Source organism: Ceratina calcarata, unplaced genomic scaffold (genome assembly GCF_001652005.2).
Source record: "Ceratina calcarata isolate Rehan_Ccalc_2016 unplaced genomic scaffold, ASM165200v1 scaffold419.2, whole genome shotgun sequence".
Classification (NCBI taxonomy): Eukaryota; Metazoa; Arthropoda; class Insecta; order Hymenoptera; family Apidae; genus Ceratina; species Ceratina calcarata.
The window spans coordinates 238,941-242,768 of record NW_017165508.1 but is presented as its reverse complement, the minus strand read 5'-3'; positions in this window follow the sequence as shown (position 1 = coordinate 242,768).

Sequence of the window (3,828 nt, the reverse complement as noted above, 5' to 3'; positions counted from 1 at the left end):
TATAGAGTATCGTTTATATTACTTTATAATATGCATTTTACAAATTAAATTAAAAAAAATTCTCAACAAAATAGTAATTGACTGCAAATAGAATTGTTTCACTATATACAAGATCCTATACAATAAGTCACGAGATAACTTTAAAGCATTACGCAATTAATTGAAGGAACAACCTCATCGAGTACACATTTTACAAGCGTTTCGTCTGCCGGCTCTATTTTACAAAGACGTTGCTTCTATAAATTAACAGCAACAAACTCTCGAGAGGACCTTCTAAAAATTCTTAAATTCGAAGATCGTTTCCTCTGTTCACACCTTTTCCGACTCGTTCCTCGCACGGTACCGCACGCGTCGGTTTTGTACATATGAGAATATAGTATACATACTTGTTCAGGGATGTGTGGCGGGGTACCAGCGGAAGGAAAGGATTGGATGTGTACAAGTTGCAATGAGTTGGATGGATGGCGAAAAGAGGTTCGAAGGGTTGGGATAAAACGGCCGAGGGCAGGATTCATGAAGTGCGAGTGGACTAGGCCTAGAAGTCGGACTGCGACGTGGCCAGGGCACTCTCGGCCGTTTCCTCGCGTCGTCATAAGGGCCTGGTTACCTCGCCGCACTCGCAGTGCGTCGGGTGACCCCGTCGGTCCACCCGATTGCTTATCGAGTGATCGCTGAAACAGAAAAAGTGAATTAATTAATATTAATCATCAAAACATAATTCTGAGATAAAGAATTGTAAATTCTATATTATACTTAATATAACAGTCGTAGTATCAGAAATAATATGATACCCGAACATCTTTAAAACATTACATAATAGTGAAGTGAAAAAGAATATAGTGTCCATATACCATAGTATGATAGGTAGTGAAGGGAGTAACAAAAATTATAATAAAGGGGAAGTAATTAAAGATAAAATAAAAGAAAGGAAAAAATAGAATAGAAGGAAAATAATAATGAGTATAAAAGAAAGGAATGAAGTTAAAAATCAGACAGTTAATAAGACGTGAACTTACAATGGAATAGAAATAATCATTATGAAAAAATATAATGTAAAATGAGAAGTACAGTAAAGGAAAAAGTGTAAAATAGAAGAATGGGCGAGTCAATAATGAAAAGAGAGAAGAAAAGAACGGAGATTAGAGAGAGGAAGGAAGCAGAAGAAAACGACGATAGACCTGGAAGGCTGATGGCAATTCACTAGTGGCAGGTAAAAAATCCTGAATATGACGTTACCATGACCTACATCGATGCGGCTGTGAAAAGAACGAGTGAATACAGGCCGCCGGATCATTGTCAACGGCAGCGGACCGATCATATCGGATGGGGCAATGAAGCTCGTGCAGTAGTTATGGCCCGATAATGGTCAGCCAGCTGCGAGTTGCGTGCTGGGCCTCGTTGCAGTATGTATGTAAAACTGTATGCACAGGAATTTTTAACTTATTTATCGTTGGTATTTGTACATAGCTTCCTAAGAGACTTTCTGCTGCTCAAACATTATAATTACATTAAAAATGTTTGAATCACGCCGTAAATTAGGTTTTCATATTGTGTCTAGTATTGGAAATCAATTGCATGTATCCATCATCTGTATAATCGGGAAATAATATGTCAGGTATCCTTGCAATACTTGTATATTACAATCGTTCGGGAGAACTTAGGTGAAATCGTTTGAAACAATGAAAAGCAATTGAATGTATGAGGTCATGCATAGATAGCTAGCAGTCACGTCTGTTTATTATCAGGCCATCTATGGCATTTTGCATTAAATCGATAAAATCAGTGTTAATCGTGTCAATTCCCTCGTCTTTTAATTCATTAAGCAAACCTGTTATGAAGAATCACGTTATACTTATCGAATAAAAATTCAAGAAATGATTGTATTTGGAAATTCGATGAAAATGTTTAATTCATATATTTTGAATATTATATTGATTAAAAACTAGATTATCACAGGTCTCACTTATAAGATTAATAAATCTCTAATTAATATAAATTGATATTATTAAATCGATTGAACAAGGTTATCGAATAGCGATTGAAGATATAGGGAAAATTTCGATACTCAATTCACTCCCTCGAGACTCGTGACCTATTAATGATTAATAATTGTTCTGCTTAAACAAAAATTCCATTAGCGGCAAAGGAGCAAAGGTAATCCTAGCGAGATATTGGAACAGTTGTAGTGTTAATTTAAATTTTTGTCATGTCCGGGAAACATAGAAAATTAGGTGTAACATCTAGCAAAATCACGTGACTTTTTATAAGTAAGAAGATTTACGTAAAGTTTTAGTCTTCATACATTTGAGTAATTGATATCTTTAAATGGGAATTATCTTATATTATTAATCTAGTATTACATAATAATCTTATAATTATGCTTTAAGAATGCAATAATTCAGATAGTCTACAAATCTGCCATAAATAATGTCTTCAAAGAAACAAATGTTCAGTAAGTACATATGTTTAATCAAATTTCATAATATCGTCAATTCAACAGATGTTATCAGATTACTAAACAAAACATCAGTGATCGTTATCATTTCACGCTAGATACTGAAATTAACAATGAAGTGGTGAACAATGCTGTAGACATTAGAGCCGATTAAATAGCGATTACGGGTGATTCGCTCGAATTTGTAGCAGCGCCTATTAAATATCGATTTCCGCGACAGAATTTCCATTTGCCGGTGAATATGAGGGCGGACGGTGGGTGCTTCGTGCTTTATCGCGGAGCAGCTATCGATTGCGTCTGCCACTTGCTACCACCATTTTTGCCTTTCTTCCTCCTTTCCCTCTTTCCTATCCAACAATATCGCGCGATGAAAACGTTTGCCGCGCGTGCAACGAGACACCGGGGCGAGTAATTAAAGCGGCGGCGGTTTCGATTTACCAACGGCCGCAACGTATCGTTCTCGTGACCGAAGGATCGATCCTATTTCCATTCTCGCTCCCCTCAGTTACATGTCAACATTATTATATCGGCAACCTCCGATGGTCGTGTTAGACCACGCTATCGATTTGAAGTAATGCACGATGAGGACTGTTTACGGCAGTCCACGAAAGGAACTCGATTCTACGAATATACTCGACTGAAATTGCTAATGAGAGTGCTTCTCGTTTCCCAGTACGTTCTTACGATCTTTTCAACAGAAATTATTGAGTGATCGTAACAGTTGTACTTGCAATAGTTTTTTCATTTTATGCAGTTCCTGCTTCCACTACTTATTAAATTATGTAATAATTACTTACTGCAATTTTCTAGATTAGAATTCATGAATATGAGAATTATTGTCTTAATCTTTATTATTAGAAAATAATTCGATTGGAGGATTATGAATTCTTAATCTCTTGAAAATGCAAGCACTTTAATCGCCTTCAGATACAAGAGCCCTTACTAAATGCGCTCATCACCAGAGATCTAATGCAAAACTTTAAAATTGATATGCTTTGGCACCCCGGCGCTTATAATCATAACTTGTATTCCGTCGAGGAGACGGTAGGCGATGTTACGTGAAAGGGGGTCGCCTTGTCTTCCTTCTCCCTCACCATTTTACCCTGCTTACTATAACATCCACTGGTATTCTGAAAAGGTCGCAGTCGCGTTTAACGACTACGCTTGTAGTACACAAGAATTCATCCATAGGATTAAACCCACATCGTATTGCCTAACCTGCCCATCGATGGATCGAATGCTTTCTGCTTTAATCATCAGATACTTGAAACCGAAATACGACGCTTTGACACTGTGACATGTCGGACGTATTTAATTTACCTGCTACAGTCATTTGGTAATATACTGTAAATGACGAGAAAATCATTACCCGT